This window comes from Phascolarctos cinereus, unplaced genomic scaffold (assembly GCF_003287225.1).
Source record: "Phascolarctos cinereus isolate Bilbo 61053 unplaced genomic scaffold, phaCin_HiC Scaffold_1;HRSCAF=81, whole genome shotgun sequence".
Classification (NCBI taxonomy): domain Eukaryota; kingdom Metazoa; phylum Chordata; class Mammalia; order Diprotodontia; family Phascolarctidae; genus Phascolarctos; species Phascolarctos cinereus.
This window is the reverse complement of record NW_027555514.1, coordinates 217,219,648-217,245,964: the sequence shown is the minus strand read 5'-3', so window position 1 is coordinate 217,245,964 and position 26,317 is coordinate 217,219,648.

Sequence of the window (26,317 nt, the reverse complement as noted above, 5' to 3'; positions counted from 1 at the left end):
TCACTTGCATTTATCTTTTTTATTTCTCTTTACTTAGAGGCAGGTGGGTGGTACAGTGGATAGAGCTCTGAGCCTAGAGTCAAGAAGATCTGATTTCACTTCCAATCTCAGACACTTACTAGCCATGTGACCCTGGGCAAGTCACTTAATCTTTGCCTTAGATTTCTCAGTTATAAAATGAAACTAATAATAGCACCAATCTCTGATAATTTTTGTGAGGATCAAACAAAGTAATGTTTATAAAGTGCTTAGCAAAGTGCCTTTCTATCCATCTTTACACCTCTGTTTATATTTGAAAGTTTCCACTAAGCTCTGAGAAATACTTGGAAGTCCTCTATCATTAAAGGTCTGTTCAATGCCTCCCAGCCCACTTGTGCTCAGGTTTTCTGGGTAAGTTATGCATGATTGTAAATCTATTTCTTTTCCCTTTTGCAATATCATAGTCCATGTTCAATCCTCCTTTATGATAGTGGCTATTAAATCCTGTGAGATTCTGACTGTTGTTCCTTAGTACTTAAACTCTATTTCTGATTACTTGCAGTATTTTTCTTGACTTAGAAGTTCCAGATTTTGGCAATGACATTCCTGGAAATTTTCATTTGGAGTATTCTTTAAGGAGGTGATCTATAGATTCAGTTTTCACTTTGCCTTCTTGTTCTAATATCTAGGCAGTATTTTTCATGATTTCTAGAAATATGATATCTAGGCTGTTTCTTTGGTTTTGATTTTCAGGTAACTTAATGATTCTTAAAGCCTAAATCTCTCTTTGATCTTTTTTCTAGGTCACTTTTTTTGGTATCAAATAACTTCTATTTTCTTCTATTTTCTCAATCGTTTTACTTGTTTTAATATTTCTATTTTTCTCATTATTAACTATTATTTAGTCCATTCTTGTTTTCAAAGAATCTGTTTCATGGGGTAGGTGAGGTACCTCTTGTACTAAGATGTTAATTCTCTTTTCAAGTCTTTCCTCCACAGCTCTCATTTCTTTTCCAATCCTTTCCTCTGTCACTCTAATTTCCTTTATGATATCATTTAAAAGTTTTAAAAATTCTTGCTTTATTCCAGGAATGCTCTTGTGGTCAACCAGCATTTTTCTTGTAGGTGTTTAGGAATTATACTCTTCTAGGTTTGTGTCTTAGGCTTCTCTAACCTCACGATAGCCATATATCTTTTTTGTTTTCTTTTGTTTTCTCTTTTTTCCAGGGTTTGGGACTTTGTATTAGAACAGGCTCTTCACACTTCTAGTCCTGCTGCTATTTTCTCTTGGTATTGAGTGCTTTGTTTTCAAAGATCATAGGATTGCCTCAGATGAGGGAACTTGAACCTTTTAGGAGGCACTAAAACAGGGGTGGGGAACTTGCAGCCTCAAGGCCACAAGTGGCCTCCTCTAGGTCCTCAAATACAGCCCTTTGACTGAATCCAAACTTTGCAGAATAAGCCCCCTTAATCAAATGATTTGTCCTGTAAAACTTGGACTCAGTCAAAAGGCTGCACCCAAGGCCCTAGAAGGTCACAAGTGGCCTCAGAGCCACAGGTTCCCCACCTTTACACTAGACCATCAAAACAAAGGCATGGTCTGATCACTTCCCTCCTGGGCATTCCACAGTCCACAATTCATGCTATATTTAGACTGATAGCTTCAAATTTGCTCCTCATTGGCACTCTTGTAGAAAGCAGTTGGCTGCAGCCCCTTTCACTTAGTTAAAGTGAAAGGCTCTTTAATTTCAGGGCAATGCAACTCTCTGATCCAGCTCTTTTCATGGTCCTGGGGCTCAATCCTCAATCCATTCTGGGCAAATGTGCACTGCTCTCTGTTGGGAGTCCTGGGGGCTAAGTTCAAGATTCTGGCCTAAGAGACTGAATCTTGGTGGACTACACCAGGGAATGAATATCAGATCCCAATCTACCCTTGTTCCACAGTTGCTGCCCTGGTGATTTGTGGGCCAAGTTTGTGATCTTGGGCTAGAAGGATGCCACAGTGTGGTTTTTCATTAAATTTCTCGATCACTATTCAGTCTGGTGGTCTTCTCTGAACTTTGTTGAATCTGTGAGGGCTTTGCGCTATACTTCTTCTGCCTGTTCTACCATCTAACTGGTCTCCTGAACCATATCTTTTGAGGACAGTTCTCTGGGAATCTCTGAGAGATTTCTGTCTCACAATTTCTTTGTATCTTTATCCATATTCTCTTCTTTCCTTCCTCTCATCTTTCCTTCATTCTTTTGAAGAGTCACCCCTCCATTTGTACTCTGGATCCATTCCTTCTTAACTCCTATGAGACACTGTTTCGTAACTTGAGCCTATTTTCATATTTATCTTCAATCTCTCCTTTTCAACTGGTTTCTTCCCCACCTGCAAATATGCTCAGGTTTCCTCTGATTCCCCCTCTTCTCCACTGAAACAGGTTTTCCACACCATAATATATTTTTCCTTGGACCTTGCCTCCCACTTAAGCTTTCATATCATTTTTTCTCTGTCATTTTCTGGTTAAACGTTTTTAAGGGGTGAAGTACATTTATTGGTCTATTTCCTTAAAATTCATCCACTCCTACGATCTGGTTCTCATTCTACTTACATACATAAAACTCCTTTTTCAAAAGTTACTAATGGGCTCATCATCTAATTTAGTGTATTATTATAATTATTATATTATATTATTATAACATTATATTATATTTTGTTATGATGTATCATTATAATAATCTAATTCCTCATCTTCCCTGACTACTCTGTAGTTTTGGGTTTGTTTTTTTTAAATATGGCTGTGTCTTTGTGGAAAACCAGAAATTCAGCCTACTTTGAGTGGGGAAATATGGTAATTTCATGTCTTGGATACAGAGCCCTCTAAATTCTAGCTGTGATGATGTCCCAGGGCTAGTGCTGGACTTGCCCTTTGCATGGCACTGTGCTTTGTTGAAATCACAGTCTTTGTGCTTGTTATCATTCTTGCTTGTTCTATTTTCCATGCTTAAGAAAGTTAAGTTTTGGTTAGTAATAGAATGTCTCTCTTATATAAGATTCAAGTGCTTTTTTTTCTTCTGTGGGGAGTGTGCAGGGGGTGGGGGTGGGGCAGAGTTAAACACTGTTTTAAATTTAGGTTCGGAAAAGCCTTTGTTATTCCAAAGATTCAGTATACCTATACAGGCCTTTAAAAATTGGTTTGTATGCTAATGACTCATTTACCTAATGTGCACTGAACATTTTTACATTAATACCGTATTGTTTTAATACTACATGCTTTTCTATGTGAATTGAATAAAGAATGTCATGAGCACTTCTATTCCAGGACCTCCCTCTGTGACCATTCCAGTGTCTCCATCGTTTTAGATAATCTTTCCCCCATCTTTTAAGCATATATAACCTCTAGGTCATAGGTTCCAAGATTTGGAGGTGGAAGAGACCAGAACTGTACCTAGTGCAAATCCCTTATTTTACAGATGACGAAACTAAGGCCTAGAGAACTCTTTAATCCATACTCATTTTTGGGAATGCCATACTCTTCTAAATACCATTTTGGAGACTTTAAGCAATGAATGAGGTTGGAGGGTGGAAAAGTGTAAGATTTACAAGGGGATAAAATGTGGTAGAAACCTCATTTCTGAGGACTGCCTATATCTCTGTGTGTGTGTTTCTTTTTCTTTTTTTTTTTTACCAAAAAAGTATATGCTTTATACTATACTATAAATGACTTTTTCAACACTCTGACTAGCTGAGTCTCCCTTCTTTTGCACATATAGTATTAATTTGTAAAAGTCCCAAGCCAAGTAAATAAAATACTCTTCATTCACAATTAAATATCCTGAAGGATTCTGTAAGAACATTTCAAAATTTCTTATTTTCGGTCATTGTTTGAAATACTTGGTAAACTGCATGTTGATGGCACTGACTTTACTTTTCTCAGAAAAGTTCACTTTTGACATAATTTATCATTCATATTTTAATAGAAAGAATGACCATTTTATATTTTTAAATTTTACTTTATTTTTAATTTATAGAAGAAAATAAGCATTTCCATGACATAGCGCAATAAAAAAGATTGCACATGAAACTGCAAATCTAAAGTACAACTTGCTATTTCTTTCAACTATAAAACAAATTATCATGTAAATTTCTTTTTTTTCCTTTTTTTTCCCCTTCTCTTCCCATCCACCCCGTGCCCTAGAGATGGCTACCATTCAACACAAATAGGCATACATATATGTAAAATCATTCTATACATATTTCTATTTATCAGTTCTTTCTCTGGATGCAGATAGCATCTTTCTTCATATGTCCTTTATAGTTAATTTGGGTATTTATAACAGACAAAATAATCTATTTGCTCAAAGTTGTTCTTAAAACAATATTACTGTACACAATGGGGAAATTGGGACCCAGAAAATAAAGCTTTTCATTGTGAGGATGGAGCTAAGATTGGGCTCTGGGACTCTTCTGGGTGCCTGCTATAGGAATGGGGCAGCATAGAAAGTGTTCCTTAGAATGTCAGTCTTAACCCCAAACCACCCCTTTTCTTCTCCAGGAAGTGTAGGACCAGTTCCAAAACTTGATGATGCCTGTGACTGAGTTGAAGTCCACTTCAGATGAGAAACAAGTGTTATTAAATCTAATTAATTTCTCACAAATTAGTAGTGACTTGGTACTGAAAGTGATCCGTCGACCCAAGTGCATCCTTCTCCACAAATAATTGCACAAGCTCAGGTAAGGATTCCTGGCCTTTGACATTTTATTTATGGATGGGGCCAAAGTAATCCTACTCTTCCTATGGCTTGTGTCTTTCCTTCTCCCATCTTAGAGGCAGCAGAGTCTTGTTCTCATAGAGAAGCTCCCTTTCGACTGCAGCTCTACTTTTCTGCCCTTCATTGCCAACGACTGACGAAGGTCTCCCTTCTGTATTGCCTTCAGCACGCAGCCTTTTCTCTAAATTGTCATAAGGTTATTGGTTAGTACTGAACCATGAGCAAGTTCATACTCAACCTACCTATGAGAGTGGAATATCAATAGGAGAAGGTAAAGTGTAGGGAAAGGGCCTGGGATTGGAGTCAGAAGAACTGAGTTTGAATCTCACTGAGGTTTACTATGTGAACCTGGATCAATCAGTTCATCTTTAGCACCTCAGTTTCCTCCTCTATAAAATGAGGGAGGTAGAGGTAAAGGATAGCAGGGTAAGGGAACCTGCAGCCTTAAGGCCACATGTGGCCTTCTAGGTTCTGGGGTGTGGCCTTTTGGCTGAGTCCAAGTTTTACAGAACAAATCCTTTTATTAAGGGGATTTGTTCTGTGAAGTTTGGATTCAGTCAAAGGGCTGCACTTGAGGACCTAGAGGGTCACAGGTGGCCCTGAGGCTGCAGGTTCCCTACCCCTGGGATAGATAATCACTTTTGGGGAATGAAGTATTCCTTTTTAGTCATAGATTGAAATAAATAACCCCTGAGACCACTTATAAGATTTGGGGTTTAGTGACTTAATGGAATTCAACAAACACATTAAATGCCTACTGTGTGCTGTAGCTACAAAGACAAAAAACCTAACTGTCCTCCAGCTCCTGGACAATCCCAATCCTATTCTATAACTAACTTTGACAGGTGTTTAACCTTTTTCTTCCCAGGCTCCAAACCTGCCTTGTGGGAAATCCTGCCAGGCCCTCCTCACTACTAAAGGCTGCACCAACTTCCCCTTTCAAGAGTACAGTAGATGGGGGCAGCTAGGTGGAGCAGTGGGTAGAGCACCAGCCCTGGAGTCAGGAGGACCTGAGTTCAAATCCGACCTCAGATACACAACACTTACTAGCTGTGTGACACTGGGCAAGTCACTTAACCCCATTGCCTGGTCCAAAGAAAAAAGAAAATGAATACAGTAGATGGGGACAATTAGGTGGAGCAGTGGATAGAGCTCTGGCCTTGGAGTCAGGAGGACCTGAGTTCAAATCTGGCCTCAGACACTTGATACTTACTAACTGTGTGATCCTGGGCAAGTCACTTAACCCCATTGCTTAGCCAAAAGAAAAAAAAGGAGTATAGTAGATGCTGTCATATTTATCATATCAGGGCACACAATTGCATATCTTCCTACTTGGTGCCTAGCACAGTGCCTATGTAGCATTGGCAGAGGTGTCTGCCACACCTCAGGGTTAGTCATCACTTCAGAGGGATGAGAGTGATTCATTCACTCACATTTCTTGAGCACCTCCTAAACTCCTCTGGGCCCCTGCCAGAGTAATCTTTCTTTTATGTTGATCTACTCATGATATTTCTATCCAAAAATCTTGTTCATTACTATCTGATAAAGTTCCAAATTCTCTGCTTGGCCTTTACCGCTATCCAATATCTCGCTCCACCATACCTTATCAACCTGACCTATTGTTATTCCCTTGAAGGAATCCTGTGCTCCAGCCAAACCAGGAAAGCATGGCCTGAGAGCACACAAGGCATTTCCCTGTCTCTGTGGTTGGCTCACTCTATTCCCCTGGCTTGGAGATGTTTGCACTCTCCTTCCCTGCCTTTCTGTTCCTCCCCTGTAAAGGCTCCATGCTGGATATTATGTCTTCTAAGGAGCAGCCTAACTCAGTTTGGGGAGATGCATCAGTAGAGAGTTGACCGCTATTTAATAAATTTTTTGTTTGGCTAAAGTAATAAACTGTCTCTTCAGGTATGGATTGGTTTCATTTGGTTTCAGTGAAGGCAGCTCCCACATGGATAAAATCACTGATCCTGGAAGTAATAATAATAATAATAGTTGACATTGATATAGCACCTCGGGTGAGTTTCCCAATAACCATTGGGACCCTGTAACCGAACTTCCTCTTTTACCCATTTTACAGATGAGAAAATATAAGCAAGGACCAGTGGGGTGGGAGAGAGGGAGATGTTGGTGACTTACCCATGATCAAACCAATTAGTAGTAGGTATGGGCAGTTTTCAAAGCCAAATGTTTCTGACTCCAGATCTAATAAACTTTCTACTTCTAGCTTCTGTGGGAGAAGGATATAGTGGATGAACAGGAGAAGAGAAAGACTTTAAACCAGAGAAGGAGAAGAAAATCTTGTAGGTGATAAGGAGAGATTTGGATAAGTGAAGTAGCTGAAAGGTTGTCTTTGGGGAGATGAAATTGGTCAAAATTAGGAGAAATTGAGGGAATATGAAGGAAAATAATCTCCAGGCCCAGACATTGGTGCAGATTCTATTTCTAGATGGAAAAAGGGGAATGAACTAGGAAAATTAAGGAAGGTATAAAAGAATCAAGGAAGTTGAAGGGGTGTGTAGGAATCGAATCTGAAAAGATACACTGAAGCAGTAGAAGCTGTTCTGAAAAAGATCTGAGGGTTTTAGTGGACTGCAAGCTCAACATGAGTCAAAAGTCTGATGTGGCATCCCAGTAAGCAGCATTTAAAAGAGGCATGGCTTCTTGGAATAGGGAAGTGATAGTTCTACTATTATGCTGTCCTTATCAGAACCCTTGTCAGATAGCATATGGAATACTGTGTTTAATGTTGGAAGCCACGGCTTAAGAAGGACAGTAATAAGTTGGAGAATGTCCTTAGGAGGAGAATGAAGAAGGTAAAGGTCTTTAAGGCTGTCATACGAAGATTGGTTGAAGAAACTGTTTGGGTTGAAAGCCTGAGCCTCTGAATTTCTGATTTGTGCACCTTCACCATAAGTTGTGTGACCCACACCCACCATGTTGCTACTTCCCAATCTTCTTCATGCCCTGCCATTGTTCACATACCCAGCCCCCTGTCCTGCTTTCCACCTTTAGCTCTGGAGCAGTAATCAAATTGGCAGGACTGTTGCTAGAAAGGACATGCCAATTTACCTAAACTCCACTCAGCATCCCTTTAACTTCCCTAATCAAAACAGCTCTCCCTGACCACTGGCCCTATATGGGCTCTGTTTTGGGGGTTAGAATAAACTCTACTTTTCCCAGTTACCCCAGACATCCACCCACTGCAGATAACAGATTACTCTGGGTCCGCTTAGCTCCCTTCCGCCAAATAAATACTTGGCTCTGCTTACTTCAACCTGTAGCTCAAGAAAGCCCTTCCATGCTTTTTTTCTATATTCATCATGTTTCTCTTAGAGTATGGTAACAGATGGTCACTGAGAGTGGGCAAACATTTATTTAAGTAAAGAGTCAATTGGAAATAGGGGAAGGAATACAGATCAGAGAAGATGATAGAATATAACTTGGACTCAGGAGGAAGCTAAGATTTCAGTTCAACCACTGGAGATGTTTGCTCTTGGCAGTCTCTGGAGTAATAGGTACTGGGAGTCAAGAAACATCTTCTTTGGGGTCTGGGAGCCAGCTTTCTCTGCTTGTATGTGGCACTGGGGAGGTATCCTCTCCACCATTCAAAGTTTGCCTCTAGTCTCTCTGAAGTGTATGTCTCAGTTATATGATACCTATAGTCATGCACTCACAGACCTCTGAGTCAATCAGGAAATCTAATCTCCTTACATTTACATCAGAAAACTGTCTTTCCAGGAACTGACCAATCCCCTTCCCCACTCCCCTCTCCACCCCCCACCCTCATACTGGTGTTTTACATAATTTTGAGCTTAAGCATAAACGGAGAATTATGCAAATAAAGCGACTGAACTATCCATATCAGCAGCTAGGTGGTGCCAAATTAAAATCAGCTTCAGACACTTACTAGCTGTATGACTCTGGGCAAGTCAATTAACTTTCTTTGCCTCTGTTTCTTCAGCCATGAAATGGGGATATTATTCACACCGACCTCACAGGATTGTTGTCAGGATCAAAAAAGAGGATATCTGTAAAGTGCCTAGCACAGTGCCTGTCACATAGTAGGCACTACATAAATGCTTATTCCTTCGCCTTCCTACTCTTTGACCCAGAGATTCCATTACTAGATAATGTTCAGGGAAGACTAGTACCCCCCTTGGGTGTCTACCTGTTACCCAATTCTCACCTGTGGCCCCAGGAAGTTGTAGCACGAATAGTAGCCACACCTCAGTAAGTCATTTTGACAGACAGGCTAAACCAGATTGAGAGTAGCCCACAAGCTTTAAACCCATTGATGAGTTGGGGGGATGCCTGCCCCAAGCATGAGAAGAATTTTCCTGGTGGGAATGGGAAGATGAGAAAAATTTGTTCCAATGGCTACAAAGATGGCTCAGCCTTTGGGTGGCCAAGGGGACAGCAAGTTTATTGAAACAGATTTACCATCCTAACTGCAAGAAGCTATTATAGTCACTTCGGGGACCTTTAGAATGGGGCATCAATGGCCACAGAAATATAGAGAGATAAGAAGGGGACTTAGGATAATGGAAATGTAGGCAGCGGCTTTTATGGTTTTCCATCTGGGACTTAGCATTGCACAAAAATGAGGGTTTACTGGGTGTGAGGATTGTACAGTGAAGAAGGTCCTTGATGAAGCTTCTTTTGTCCATTGTCACAACCCTATCTGGACCTTTGGGACAGGGGCTCATTCATACCCAACCTCAATCTCACCTCTAGAGCATTTTATGTTGTCAGTGATTGGTTGTTGGAAACACAAAAGAAAGCTCCATTCCTTTCCTAGACCCAAAAACTGAAATCACTATAAGAGATCTTAGAGACCATGTTGTCCAATCTCTGTCATTTCACAGATAAGGAAATTTTAGAACAACTGTGACTATAACCCAACCACTTTGGAAGAAGTAGGTTTTCCTTTTGCTTACAATGAGAGCCAAGAAGAACTCTAGAGGGAGATAAAATATGTTATCCACAGGAGCAGAAGGCCCACCCATCAATGTTCTCATGAAGAACCCACTAGGTCCAGTTGTGAGTGCAAATGTGTGTGTGTGTGTGTGTGTGTGTGTGTGTGTGTGTGTGTGTGAAAAATGAGTTAAGAGATCTAGTTAATGAGGGCCCAGATGAGAGGCTTTTGCCATCATTGACTGGTCTTAAGAATCTCAGGATTTCTGAGGGCAGCTGGTAGATCATGGTAGAAGATTCAGCCTCTAAGGTTTCTATCACTCCTTGAGTTATCTTGTTAATATCAGACTTTGAAGAAGTTGTGCATTTGATTAATTCTCCTTGATCTCTTGGAATGGCTGGACTGTTGAGGGGCCAGGAATTAAAGAGGAGAACCTATCACTTAGGAGCTTGACAGAGGCCCAGCTGAAAGCTCAGGAATAGATACAGGGCCAAGGGACCTAAAGGTTTCAGGGCTACAGGAACCCCAGAATGGAATCTTAGCAAGAGACATTTACTCTGACCCACAGAATGGTCAGAGAACCTTGGCTGTTGGGATTCACACATTTCCTGTAGGTTTTGTGGTCATGCCACCATCATCTCAGGCAGCATCAGGAAGTACAGCATGGCCAACACAGGTCCCTTTCAGATCATCAGGGTGGCCAGCGCAGGTACCTATGGGAGCTGTGGCAGGTGCCTTCTCCAAAGATTTTCTAGCCATTGGAGGGCAGCAATGCTGCACAGGTTTTCTAAACGTAGTGGTCCCAACCAGGGCACCTATGGGAGCCCTGCCCTGCCCAGACAAGAATTGGTAGTCATGGTGGGGACAAACCAAGTAGGATTTCTATCTGTGGCAGTCCCAACCCAGGCTTCTGTGGAAGCTATTGAGGGGCCAAGTCTCTGAAAAGGATAGGTTTCCCAGGGTACTTTTGGGGTCCATGCCCAAGGATCCTTCAGTAGGCTCAGGGGGCAGCAGTGGGCCATTTCTAATGGACATAGCAGCCAGTGCAGACTCATCTCTGAAAATGAGAAGAGGAGGCAGCCATGCTGGCATGTTTCAAACTAACTTTTTTCAAAGGGTGGTACAGAAGTCATCCCAAAATACTGCAACATTGATGGGGTGCCTCTCCCCAAGACATTGGAGAAGGCCCACATTAGGACATTCTAGCTAAAGCTAATTAATTCAGGATCATCCCAGAAAGAGAAGGGGGAGGAGGCCAAGGCTGCTCCTTCCCAGGAAGGCAGGAAGATTACCAGTATGGACCAATCAAGAGGGTCTCCAAGATATAGTAACTAGTATACCACTGCTAGAAAAAGTTAAATCAGGGGGCAGCTAGGTGGTGCAGTGGATAGAGCACCGGCCCTGGAGTCAAGAGGACCTGAATTCAAATCCGACCTCAGACACTTGACACTTTACTAACTGTGTGACCCCTGGGCAAGTCACTTAACCCCATTGCCTAGCCAAAAAAAAAAAGTTAGATCAGGCTCTATGGCTATGCTACAAATGTTTGAAAAGGTGGATCTAAGACTCCCCAATTTACATTCTGAAATAAAGTATGCCTGGAAGAGAGGAACTAGAGTGGATGTTTTTACAAAAATAGAACCAAGACTTTACAAGCTGGGGGAAAATCTGATGAATTCTTAGTGGGGCAATGCAAAAGGAGCTTAATCTGCCCCATTGGTATTCCTTGCCACCCTTCTGCTGGAAGTTTTGTTATAAGGATGATGGTTCATGGTACAATGTTACCATTGGAACCAATTGCCCTTGGAGATAACCTATGCTGATCCCAATATCAAAATTGTGACATTTAGAGATATATGAGCACAATTTGAAGGATCTCATCTCTAAAGAAGTGACTATGGGAGGCTGAAGGAATGGTCAGAATCAATAATTATATAAGAACCTGTGAATTCTTATGCAAGTTAATTTTGTTTTTAAGCGTCTACTAAATTTAATAAGTTAGGAATAGAATCAGCCAGGTCTAAGTCCTCTTCTGAACTTTGTTATATTTGTATATATTTAAATATTTTACTCTATTTTAGCAATATTTTTGCCTTTGATATTTGCCATTAACTTCCTAGGCTTCCCTGCTTGCCCAAGTAGAGACCCTTTTGTTACAAGGAAATATGTTGAAGTGAAATAGATCAATACCTTGATTGTGTCTCCCTTCTCATCTGTTTTCTATTGCAATCTCTGCCAAAAATTGGGAGGCAGTCCTCCAAGGTTGTGATCAGTCTATGCATTGATCAAAATTTTTGACGCCTTTCAAAGTTGTTTTCCTTGATATTTAGTTTTCATATAAATTTTCCTCCGTGTTTTACTTATTTTGCTCTGTGTCATTTCTTACACCTCTTCTCGAGTTAATCTAAATTCTTAACATTTGTCTTTTCCGTTACATTCATATACCACCGTAGGTTCAGCCATTCTCTAATTAATCAGCACCTACTTCTAGTTCTTTGCCATTATAAAGGTATTTGTTCCTATGGGACCTTTCCCTGTTTTTGACTTCTTTGGAGTAGTTGCCTGTCCATAATATTGCTAGGTCAAAGAGTTTGTACACTTTACTGACTTTTTGGCTCTTGCTCTTAACTGTCTTCCAGAGTATTTGGACCTATCTGACAGCTCCACCAACCATGCATGAGTGTACCTCAGCTCTCCAATATTTGCCATTTTCAGTTTGTCATGTTGGCCAACTTGATTGGTTGTTTGTTTGCTGTCCTTCTGTCTCAAAGAAGACCAAAATGAAAGGTGGGTGGTAAAACCTCAGAGTTGTAAACATTTTATGACCATCTTATTATTAGTGAATTTGAAGAATTTTTTTCAAATGGTTGTGGATTGCCTGCATTCTTCTTCTGAGAACTTCTACGCTCATATCATTTGACTCCTTATCCATTGGGGAATGGCTTTCCCCTTTATATGTTGGTAATAAGTTTTGGTATATCTTGGTTGTCAAATCTTTTCCAGAGATTATTGCTGCAAAGATTTGTAAGATTTGTTCCCAATTAATGGTTTCTCTTCTAATTCTAGCTACATTGATTTTATTCATGCAAAAGCTTATTGATTTTTATATATTCAAAATTTTCAGTTCAGTCTTCTGGGATCATCTTTGTCCCTTAATGAATTAAATCTCCCTCTGGCCATAGTAGTAAAACATATCTCCTTTTCTGGTCCTTTACTTTTTTTATTGTGACATTTAATATTTAGGTGCCATGTCTTTTAAGGCATGTGTGGCATATTTTGGACATCTAATTTCTCCCAGACTGATTCACAGTTTTCGTCAAATGGAGAGTTCTTAATCCAGTAGGTGGTGTCCCTGGATTTATCAAACACTAGATTACTTTCGTTGTCTGTCTACTAACTAACTTTCCTATATTTTAACCAATGCCAAATAGTTTTGATGATTATAGTGTTGTTGTATTATTTAGTATCTGATGCTTCTAGGCCCCCTTCATGCCTACTTGTTTTTTCATTATTTCCTTTGAAATAATGAACACAGATGGATAAAATCATGTAACCATGCTAACTGGGACCACTACAAATTTGTGTTATGTAACCCCAACTGGACATCACTGCTGCTAGACAAACAATCCTTTTACACCTTTCTAATTAACTAACTGTTCCACTGACTCACCATATTGGCCCTTTCCAATCTTTTCATCCTTCCTCAAACCTCCCATGGCTCCTCTTCCACCAATCTCTCAGCTGAGAACCTTGCCCATATTTTACTGAAAAAATTGAGACCATTTGCCAAGAGCTCCCTCTCCTCTCTTCTGCTTTATCTCCTATCACCCAGAGGCCTTCAGCTACTGTCTTTCTCTTTTATCCCCATCTCATATGATGAGGTGGCCCTTTTTGCCAAACCCATACACAATGGATCCCATTCTATCCTGTCTTCTCCAGTAGATTGCCTTATCTACCATTCTCACTCTCTCATTTGTCTTTTATCTTTCTCTGTACATTGACTGCTTCCCTACTGCCTACAAACATGTCCAGGTATCCTCTTCCTCAAAACAAAAATCCTCACTTGATATGTTCATCCTTGCTAACTCTCATTCTATTTCTCTTCTGTCTTTTGTGGCTAAACTCTTTGAGAAGGTCATCTACAATAGATGCTTCCTGTCACTCTCTTTTTAACTTTCTACAATCTGGCTTCCACCTTTATGATTCAACTGAAACTGCTCTCTCCAGAGTTACCAATGATCTTTTTTAAATTCAATTTTATTTTATTTTTGGTTCCAAATTCTCCCCCTTCCACCTATCAAGAAGTCAAGAAAAGCAAAACCCATTACAAATATATAGTCATGTAAAACAAATTCCTTAATTGACCACGAAAAGAAAGAAAGATGCTTAGATTTTTACTCTGGGTCCATCAGCTCTATATTTGGAGTTGAGTTACATGTTGTATCATGAGTCATTTGCAGTTGTGGGTGGTCATTGTATTTGTCAGAGTTCCTAAGTCTTTCAGAGTTAATTATCTTTATAACATTACTGTTATTGTATAATTCTTTTGGTCCTGTTCACTTCACTTTGCATAACCTCATAACATCTTCCCATGTTTTTCTGAAACCATTCCCTTCATCATTTCTTACAGTGCAATAGTATTTCATCACATTCATATATCATAATTTGTTCAGCTAAAGTTCCTCAATTAATGGGCAACCTCTCAGTTCCCAATTCTTTGCCACCACAAAAAGAGTTGCTATAAATATTTTTGTACATATAGGTCCTTTTCTTCTTTCTTTGATCTCTTTGGGTTATAGACTTACTAGCAATATTGCTGGGTCAAAGGGTATGAACAGTTTAATAGCTGTTCAGATCGAGTTCCAAATTGCTTTCCAGAACTAGTTCACAGCTCCACCAAAAGTGTATTAGAGTATCTGTTTTTCCAACATACCTTCCGGTATTTGTCATTTTCCTTTTTTGTCATCTTAGCCAATCTGATGTCTTTGAGATGGTACTTCAGAGCTGCCTTAATTTGCATTTCTCTAATTATTAGTGATTTAGAGCATTTTCACATGGCTATTGCCGGCTTCTTCCTCTGAAAGCTACATTCCAATGACCTCTCGCCAGATTGCCTTTTCTCAATCCTCACCTTTCTTGGTCTCTCTGCAGTCTTTGATGTTGTTGATCACTCCTAGTTGTCCTTCTATCTATCTGATCACTTTTTCTTAGTCTTTTTTATTGGATCTTCATCCAGGTCAGATCCACTAACTCTGGGTGCCCTATTATGGGGCTCCATCCTGGTCCCTCTTTTCTTCTCCATCTATATACTATTTCACTCGGTGATCTCATCAGTTTTCACGGATTTTTCTCTTTCGGGTTCTTTTTTTTTCAGTTTTTGCCTCGTCTATCATTCTCACTGTCTCTCCTGTCTTTTATCTTTCTCTGACTGCTTCCCTACTGCCTACAAACATGCCCATGCATCCTCATCCTCAAAAAAAAAAAATCCCTACTTGATACATTTGTCCCTGCTAACTATCGTTCTATTTCTCTCCTGCTTTTTTTTTTTTGTGGCTAAACTTTCATTTCATTTTTCATGGATTCAACAGTAGTCTCTATGCTGATAATTCTCAAATCTATTTGTCCGGCTCTAACCTCTCTGTTGATTTTGAGACTCAAATCTGCAACTTTCTTTCAGACATTTCAAACTGGATACCTTGATATTCAACATGGACAAAACTGAACTCATTATTTCCCCCACAAACCCTCCCCTCTTCCTCATTTGCCTATGATTGTTGTGGGTACCACTATCTTTCCAGTTACCCAGGTTTGCAATTTAGGTATAATCTTTGACTCCATCCCCTGCCCACATGTACATACATCGTTTTTTCTTTGTTCACTCCTCCTTCAAGCAATCATATAAATCCTTTCCTTTGCTTCTTAGTCAAACTTCTCTTGTATTAACTGGCACTTGCAAGCTGAGATTTTAAAGCTCGGGGAGGTAGGGATTCCAGGAGGCCAAACTGAGAAGAGGGGAGAGAATTCCAGGTATGGAAAAGACTCTTTGCAAAGGCACAGAGGCAGGAAATGCAGTCCCATGAAGGGGGAGCGTCAAGAAAGTCAGTGTGCCTGGAATGGGGAGTCCATGGAGTGAAGTCATGTGAAATCATTCTGTAAAGGGAATTTGGAGACAGGTGGGAAGTGCTTTAAATGCCAAACAGAAGAGATTGTAATTTTTTCCCCAGAGGCATAAGAGAGTCCTTGAAGCTTCCTAAACAAACATGGTTTGGTGTTACCAGTGCCTAGTGAATCAATGTTTGTGAAATTCAGTAGAGAAAACACACAAGATCTTGTTTCCAGGAGGACCAGGAAGCTGGAGGTTGGGGCTGGTATCTAACTGGTACTGAGGGGTAATCCGTATTTTTCTTAAACTGGATAAAGCCAGCTCTATCTATAATGTTGATACATATCTGCTATTTGCCAATCATGGGAGAAACAGTGAAGGACGTGAGAGAGAATGGAGGCATAAAATGGAGTGGGAGGAGGAAGGAAAGGGCCCTGAAAATCTGAATGGAAGCAGGAGATTCAGGGGTGGGCACTAGACAGAGTCCTTATTTGACATACTAGAATCATCCTCTGTATTACTCTGACCAGACGGAGTCGGTCCCAATTCATGCTCCCCATTGCTGTAAATGGGTATTCCTCAGACACTGGTCACAGTGATGTAGAGATAGATGTGACAGGATTTGACAGCTGATTGGGTTTGGGCACATAAGTAAAGGAGAATGCATAGTTGAGAATGACTTAGGAATTTTTTGCTTTTCTTTTTATCCTCAGCACTGATCACAGTGACTGGAATATAATAATTCCTTACTTTAAGCTTGCTAACTGACTGAAGGAGTAACTATGCAGATGGTGCTTTCCTGTTCAGAAACAGAAAAGTGAACAGGAGGGATAAATCGAGGGAGAAAGAGAATAAGTCCTGTTTTTATTTAATTAATTAATTTAATTTATGGAATAAAATAAGCATTTCTATAGCATAGTATAATAAAAAAGATGATTGCATATGAAACTGCAAATCCATTATGACAACTTGCAATTCCCTCTAAATACACAATAGAGTTATCATGTAATTTTTTTCTTTTTTTTCCCTTTTTTTCTTCCCCCCTACCCCTGCCCTAGAGATGGCTACCATTAGACAAAAATAGGTATATACATGTAAAAGTATTCTCTTTTGTACATATTGAGTTTCAGGTGCTTATGAGATATATAAGATATTCAACAAGCATCTGGGACTGGAACCTATCCAACAGATTAGGGTTGTGGGCTTCTTAGAGGTGATAGCTGAAACCATGTAGCTAATGAGATCACCAAGAAAATAGAGAGATGAAGGCTCCAGATAGAGGCCTGAGGTATATCCATGTAGAGAGGTTAGAAGTGGGTTTGACTCAAAAAGGAGACTGAAAAGACATAGTTGAACAGGTAGGAAGAAAATCAGGAGGGAGGACAATACAGAAAAGAGAGGGATTCAAGAGAATTGATTGGTTAATAATGTCAATTTCTTCAAGAGAGATCAGATAGGATGAGAACAAGAGAAGAGGCCATCTGAATTACCAACTTGTGGACCTTTGGCAGTGTGAAAGAGAGCAGTTTCTTTCTTTTAATTAAAAGAAATCTTCTAATGATATCTTCTGTTTTCATATGACTCCTGCCGCCACCAGGAAAGTCGTTTCTTAAAACCAAACAAAAACAAGAAAGAAAAAAGAAACAAGTATAAATCAGCAAAACCAAGCGACACATCCACTGTGTCTAACAGTATATAACATATATTCCACACCCAGAGTCACTCAATTATTCAGGGAGAAAGGTACACCTGGAGAGAGGAATTTATTTTAAACGGTTGTGTCAGAAGCCAGATTACAAATTGTTAATTAAAAAAAAGTGTGTGCTGATTGTGGAGGAGTGGAAGCAAGAAATATAGACAGATAGAAATTTGGCTGTGAGAGAGAGGACAACAGCTTGATGGAATGGTGTGGAAAATCCCTCCACTGACAGAGATTAGCAACTCACCTGTACCTGATAGTCTAGTATTATTGGGGGAAGGGGAGGGACTGAGAAGTTAATTGGCTTGCCCATAGGCACACTGATATGTGATCACTTAAACCTGAGTCTCCCCGACTCCAAGACTGTTCCATCTAACATACCAATCTGTATCTGTGCCAAGTGCTGAATCTGAAGACACCAGATTTGAGTTCCCATTCTAACTCTGCTTCTTCCTATCTATCTAACCTTATACAAGTCAATTGATCTGTCTGGGCCTCAGTTTCCTCCTCTGTAAAATGAAGTTAGACTAGGTACCCCCTAAGTTCCTATCAGTTCTAAACCAGTGACGTTTCTATCATCCTCTAAAATGTTCTACTTCACCCACCCTCATCCCCTGGGGTTCATGAATTTTCACACAAGTACAAAACTCCCACTCAAATCCTATTCTCATTTCTTATCAGGGAGGAGGTACCGATATCTTTTTTTCCCCTCCCCTGGAATTTTCAGTTTCAGGGGCTCTTGTTTGTATCTTTAAAGCCAAAATCAGAGGCAGCAAGGTGGCAGTGGATAGAGCACTGGCCCTGAAATCAGGAGGACCTGAGTTCAAATCCGGCCTCAGACCAAACACTTGACGCTTACTATCTGTGTAACCCCGGGCAAGTCACTTAACCCCAATTGTCTAAAAAAATAAAAAAATAAAGCCAAGATCGGTTTGAAGACACCAATTCTTTCAGGTGCTTTTGAGTCGTGAGGAACATGCACGCAGAACGTTATATACCACATCAGATGTTTTTGGTGCCTTAACACACGGTCCAAAGAATCAAATCCAATTCTGTGACATCATCTAGATATCCAAGGGCTCACTCTCCATGTCTTCATTTCCCTTCCAAAGTCCTAACTCTGCAATAGCAGAACTAGTCCTGATACATAATTGTTATGGGATATAGGAATATCCATAAGAAAAATGAATATAAGGAATTCAGACAAACTCAGGAAGATTTCTTTGAACTGTTGTAGTGTGAAACAAGCAGGATGAGGAAACAAACGTAGACAATAAGTACATTACTGTAAGGGAAAAGAATGCTAGAAGGAAGCTTAATGCTGTGTGACTGTCATGACCAATCTTGACCAAGATGAGATGAACAAATATATCTCCCTCCTTTCCTTTCCTTTCTGAAGAGCTATGTCAAGTCACATCTCGCAGACTTATTATTGACAGGTGAATCACTCTTCTTTTTGGTAAGCAGGTGGTCTCTGTCACCTGATAGTGTTAATCTGGTTCTCTTTAAGATCACCCTGGATTTTTTTTTGTTGTCAGGTGTCACCATTTTCAAAGATCATTAAAAATATATTATGATGATTTTGTCAAAATTGTATTTAAAGTGAAAAGTTTAACCCTAGCACCAAGTTTGAGAATAAAAGCATTAGAGGACAGAACGAGAACCAGTGGGTGAAATTTAAAGGGAAACAAATCTCAGCTCAGCCTAAGGGAGAGTTTGCTAAGTAATCATCAGAACTGTCCAAAATGACACAGGCTCCCTCTCAAGACAGACGCACCACCTGAGGGCCCAAGGGATAATCTAGTCCAACCAAGGCCTACCTGAGACACGAATCCCTTCTATCACTTCCCTGATGTGGCATCATCTAGAGGCTATATAGTCTCCCTCGATGCCAGGGGAAGGCCTGGTGGCACTAATTCAGACTGCTTTGCAAGCCCTGTCAGGACCAAGCAGGCTTCAGTGAGTATACTGGCAGGACCAGCCGAAGAATATTTGGAGAAGCAAACCCAGGGAACCTGAGGAAAGCTCAGGGGACAACAGTGGGCCGTCTCTGACTCATTCAATAGCTAGCGCTAGGCCATCTCCTAGGGAAAAGACCCAGACTGCATCATCTATAAAAGAGGGAATAAGAGAAAGCCAATTCTGTTACCCTTAACCTAGCCTAGCCCTCCATTGTCTTACCTCCCTATGGCCCCTAGCCACTTCCCACCCTTAATCCTAGCTAGGCTTCATTCTCCCTTGGCCATGGGGTTTAGGTCCCTGGCCTTGTATCACCTCACAGTCTCCGAAGACCAGTTGGCCACTCCTAGATCCCTCCCATGGTCTTTCTGTATATTAGGTCCATCTTGTCTCCATGAAGGTGCTCAGATTCTTAAAATCTAGCCACTGCTCAGAGTCTTATAATCCAGCCACTAGCTCACTAATTCACTAATAGTTCAGACTCCTTAAGAGTGTGCCCAATATGACGAATGTTCTAATAAACCTTGTCTTTGGCTGAAAAAAAAAAAAAGAGAAAGCCAAGCTGGAATGTTTAAAGATGATGTTTTTCAAGGAGATGAACAGGAGAAACTATCCCAAAATAATAAAATGCAGATAAGGGTCCTCTCCCTCAGACACTGGAGGAGGCCTAGATCAGAACATTCCAGCTGAAATAGATTAATACAGCATCCTCTCAGGAGGGGGGAAGGCAGGAGGCCAAGACTGGGGCTTCCCAGGAGTTTGTAAGACCCTGTCAAGAGGGTCTCTAAGATACAGTGACAGAGGGGAAACTCAATGAAGATAACTCAGATGTTCAGCAACTATCTGGAGAGGCAGCTCTAAGGGCACCCCCCTCCCCTCCAGATATATTCCTCAACTGTAAAGTTCAGGCAGTGAAGAATTATATTGAACTCTATGTCAGAAGAAGAATCAGGACTTTTCAAGGTGGGAAGAAGCTAATATGTATGTATTAAATTCCAGGTGGGGCCATTCCCAAAGGGCTCAGCTTGCCCCCACTATCATACCTTGCTACACTTCCACTGTCAATTTCGACATAAGAAAAATGGTACAGTGTCCCCATTGGAACCCAAGCACACCTGGAAATGATCCATGCTGACCCCAGGCATAAAATTATGATGCTCCAGAACTATGAGTACAGTTTGAGAGCTCCCCTCTCTAACGGGTTGACTGTAGGGTCACTGGCTGAGGGCAGGGCCAAAATCTAGGCCAGAGGATAATTCATTTGGCCATCAGCCAACATGAACATTCAAACATAAGAACAAAAAAAAGTTTGTATAAAAAACTTTGTGTTACACAGTTGTTTTTTTTAAAAGTTTGTTAAATTTGGCAGAACTGAGCAAGTAATGGAATCACCTAGTTCTGGCATCCTCTTCAAACTTCTTTGTTTCAGTATGTACATTTTTAATATTTTGATATTTTAGTACTTTTTTTTTATACCTGGCTCTTCCCATTCACACTCCTTTTCCATCATCTCAGTAGAGGCTTCCCTTGTAACAAATAAACATATTTAAGAAAAACAAATCCGTAACTTGGCTGTGTCCCGTGTCTTATCACCTCTCTGCCAAGAGTTGGGAGGAGGTCCTCTGACTTTGCAGTTGGTCACTGCATTGATTAAAGTTTTGATGTTTTTTTCAAAGTTGTTCCCCTTTCCATTATTTTAGTTTTCGTGTAAATTGTACTCCTGGTTTTATTTGTTTTGCTCTGTACAATTTCTTGTAGTCTTCCCCAGGTTTCACTGAATTATTCACATTCGCCACTTGGATTACATTCAGATACCTCAGTGTGTTCAGCCACTCTCCAATTAATGGGCACCGACTTTATTTCTCATTTTTTGCGGCTATAAATATCTTTGCACCGTTGACTCCCTTCCCGCTATCTTTCTACTCTTTAGAGTAGATGCCTACTCATAGTATCGCCAGGTCAAAGAGTTTGGATAGTTTAGTATCCCTTCGGATATGCCTCCAAATTATTTTTTTTAAATATTTGGATTAATTCACAACTCTACTAATAGTGTGTTAGTGTGTTGAGCCTCTCCCACATTTGCTGTTTTTAGCTTATGTCATCTTTTCCAGTCTGATAGATAGTAATAGCTCAGAGTTAAAATATTTGCATTTATCTTATTAGCGAATTTAGAGCATTCTTTCAAATGGTTATTGATTGTCTACATTTCTTCTTCTGAGAAATGCTTGTTCATATAATTTGACTCCTTATCCATTGGGGAATGGCTCTCATTCTTAGACAAGATATCCCAAAAGACTTAGAGCAGTTAGTAGCTTAAAACTGCTCTAAGATCTTTGTGTACCCTGTATATTGGTAGCAATTCTGTCTATATCTTAGATATCAAGTCTTTACCAGAGATATTTGCTGCAAAGATTTTGTTCCAATTAATAAATTCTCTTCTAATTCTAGATACATTGTTTTTGTTCAAGAAAAAATTTTCTAATTTATATGATCAAAATTGTCCATTTGATCTTCTTTTATTATTATTATTATTATTTTAGGTAATTGGGGTTAAGTGACTTGCCCAGGGTCACACAGCTAGTAAGTGTCAAGTGTTTGGTCTGAGGCCAGATTTGAACTCAGGTCCTCCTGACTTCAGGGCCCATTTAATCTTCTGTAATCACATCTGTCCCTTGGTGAGTTAATTCTTCTTCCAACTGTAGTTGTAAAATATATCTCCTTCCATATTCCACAACTTATTTTTTATAATATTGCTTTTAATATTTAGGTTACGTGTCCTTTAGGGACTTATTGTGGTACATGGTATGAAATGTTGTTCTAAAGTAATTTCCATAATATGTTTAACGTGATTGCATAACCTACATCAGATTGCTTGACATCCTGGGAAGGGGGAGAGGAAGTAGTGAAGGAAGAGGAAAAATTTGGAAGTCAAGAACTTATTTTAAAAATGAACGTTGATAGGAGCAGCTAGGGTGGTACAGTGAATAGAGCTCTGGCCTTGGAGTCAGGACAACCCGAGTTCAAATCCAGCCTCAGACACTTAACACTTACTGGCTGTGTGACCCTGGGCAAGATTTAATCCCAATCGCCTCACCAAAAAACAAAATGAATTTCAAAAAAAATTTTTTTAATAAATAAAAAATAAATGAATGTTGAAAGCTATCTTTACATGTGATTGGAAAAAAAATAAAACACTATTTACATGAAAAAAAATTAATTTCCATGAGAACTGCTTTACAATTTTCCTAGACGTTTTTGTTAGCATTCTTAACCCAGTGGTTGGTGTCCTTGAGTTTATCAAAGGCTAGGTCGCTGTGGTTGATTGTTTCCAGGTCTTATTTATCTAGTGTGTTCCACTGATCCACTACTTTTATTTTGTTTTATTATTGTTATTATTATTATTATTATTACTACCAGAGCCATACAGCTTTGATGATCATTACCTTGTTTAAGTTTAAGATTCTATGCTGGTAGGTTCCCTTCATTCTTTCCTTTTTTCATTCCTTCCATTGAGATGTTTGATCTTTTGTTCCTCCAGATGAATTTTGTTATTATTCTGACTAATTTTAGAAAGTGAGCCCTTGGTAAATTGATTGGTGCTACCTCTTTAAATTAATTTAAAAAATATAATTTCCACTCATGACTCAACCATGAACAGTTAAGATCTCTCTATTTAAGCCTGTAGTTGTGTATATAAAGAGTAGTTTATATTTTTACTTATATAAATTCTGAGCATGTCTTATTTAACTCCAGTTGTTATTCAGTCACAACTCTTTGTGACCCCATTTGGGGTTTTCTTGGCAAAGAAAGTAGAGTGGTTTGCCATTTCCTTCTCCAGGTAATTTGATAGATGAGGAAAATGAGGTAAACAGGGTCAAGTGATTTGCCCAAGGTCACATAGCTAGTAAGTGTCTGAGGGTAGATTTCAACTCAGGTCTTCCTGATGCCAGGCCCAGTGCTCTATCTACTGCACCACCAAGCTGCCACATTATCAGAAAGCTTTCTATTTGCATATAACACTCGCTCTTGAGTTTAGATAAATACTATAATAAGGTTTTTCTAATAAAGGAAGATCTACTTATTCCAATGATTTTAATGTTTTTAACATATTGTATTTTATAAAAGGCATTCTATGATTCTGTTTATATAATGCTGATTTTTAAATTGCTTGTCATTATTGTTATATATCTTCCTTGAAATTGAACCATCCCTGCTTTTCTTATATCTATACAATCTGGTCAAAGTTAATGATCTTGGGGCAGCTAGGTGGACACATAACACTCACTAGCTGTGTGACTCTGGGCAAGTCACTTAACCTCAATTGTCTCTCTCTCTCACACACACACACACACACACACACACACACACACACAGAGCAAATCAAAGTTAATGATCTTTCAGTATATTGTTATAGCTTCTCTTGTTAAGGTTTAATGACTTGTTTCAAGTAATCTCAAATTGTTGTACCAAAAAAACCAGCTCCACTAACAATGTGTTAGTGTTCCAGTCCTTATAAAACACCTATACTATTAGATTGTTTATATTAATAAAAATTAAATGATAAGGGAAAACTTCAGAGTCATTTTAATTTGTGTTGCTCTTAATGAGGCTGAGCATTGTTAATGTGTTTTTGAATGCTTGCATTTCTTCTTTTGAAAGCTTTTAACGATATCTACTGAACGCTTAACTCTTGGGGAATCTTTCAGCTTTATTCTTCTCTATCACACAGTTTCTCTGAATCTTTACCTGCCTTCTGTTCTTTCATTCCCTCTCATCTCATTGGGAAGATGTGGCCCAAATTCTTTTAAAGGGAGCATTTCCACTGGCCCCAGAGTCAGGAGGACCTGAGTTCAAATATGACCTCAGATAATTGACACTTAGTGGGTGTGTGACCCTGGGCAAGTCACTTAACCCCAACTACATTGCCAAAAAAATGGGGAGCCTTTCTAACTGCAGTCTGGATCATATTCCTACCTGACTCCTGTGAGATATAGTTCCACAAATTAGCCCTGCTCTTACATACATCTTTAGTCTCTGCCTCTCTATTGGTTTCTTCCTCCTTCATGTAAATATGGTTGGGTGTCTTGTGAGCTCTTTCCCTAACTCCCAAAACCCTATACCATTTTTTTTCTTCGATTTTGCCTCATTCCTTAAACTATAATATAATTTCTCTCCATGTCTGGTCAAACATCTCCAAGTATTGTACTACACATAGTGTTTTCTTTCCTTGACACCCACTCACTAGGTAATCTCCTAAAATCTAACTTCATTCCACACCACTTCCATTCCTAAAAGTCTGCTCTCAAAAGTTGTCATTGAGCTAATAATTGTCTAATCCCATGAGCTCTTCTCAGTTATTCCCTTCCCTGACCCATAGGCAACATTTGACACTCACTAGTTGCCTCCTTGAACTTCTTTCTTCCCTGGGCTGCCAGTAGCTTCCAATGTCTCCTTTGTCAGACAATCCTCCCCATTTCCTAAATGTAAGTGTTCCCCAAAGTCATAGGAGCCTAGATTTATAGCTAGAAGGAACCACAGTGAACCTGCTACGACTCCTTCATTTCAAACTGAGGCCCAGAGAGATCATGATTTGTCCAAAATCACAAAGCTAGTCAGTGACAGAGTTAGGACTCAGAATACATACTTCCTAAAGTCTAGTACAGTGTCCTTTCTTTTGTATTACACTGTTAACAAGGACTTGATTTTATACCGTCAGAGAATATCTCACCGGTAACAAGAAGCTAAGCTCTGAACTCTTCCCGAGGGCTATCTAATCCATGGTACCCATTTCCATTAATGGAATTCTTCCAATTCTTATTTTATAAACAATGAAACAATGAAAGGAGTTGAATAAAGGGAAGGGATGAGCTTTACAAGGCATAGGTTAGTGAGAGAAAGACCCCTTCTCTAGGGACTGTCAACATATATATGATATATACATACATACACACATATATAACATGTATGTATGTGTATTATGTGTGTGTGTATATATATATATATATGTGTGTGATATTAATATTGTATGTCTTTTTTGCTTCTTTCTCCATTTGGACATGACCCTAAAGTGGTTCAAGAACTCTTCCCACTATCACATTGCTCAAAGACTCTACTGTGAAAAAGACAGCTTATTTCCCTCATCAAAAGTCCATTACTGGGATAATGCTTGGGGCTGATTTTCCTACGACCAGGTAAAGTCTAGTAGTGCTAATAGGATTTGAATCAGTGAGGAGGAATGCAACCTGGCAAGATGAAAAGGAATTCTTAGAAGGGTTGTATTGCTAATTGGACGTTTCCTTGGTGGCCTGTGGATGCGCTCTGATCAGTGCATAAAGAGCTAGTCTTCCCTTCAATCACTGGAAGCAGATTAATGTCATGTTATTTTGTCCAGGCTTCGCTGGGGTTGTATTACCCCCTTGGATAGGAGGCCTATCAATGAAATAGTGCTATGCATAACATTAAAGGGAGAGTATGATAGACAAATGAGGTGGCCATCAGACTAAGAACTTCGTAAATGTTTATTTAGCACTTATTATGTATGTCCTCCCCCAAGGCCTAATCATGGAATCATGAGCCCTTACATTTTTAAATGTCTTTTTGTTTTTATATGACCTCAGTTCCTGAAAATATTCCTCCCTCCTCCATTACTCAGTGAGCCATCCTTTTTAGCAAAGAATAAAAAAGAAAAAAAGGATGGGAAACAGTTCAACAAAATTAACCAATGGCATAGCTGAGTCTGATGCTGTTTCGTGTCCTGTTGTCTTCCCACACACATACCTCCTATATAGAGAAAAAAAGAAGTTTTCTCATCTCTTTCTCATTAAGGATGAAGCCCTTGTGACCATAGGTTCTCAAAGTTTATGCCAGCAGAAGATAAGTTCTGTCAGATCTTAGAGAGCTA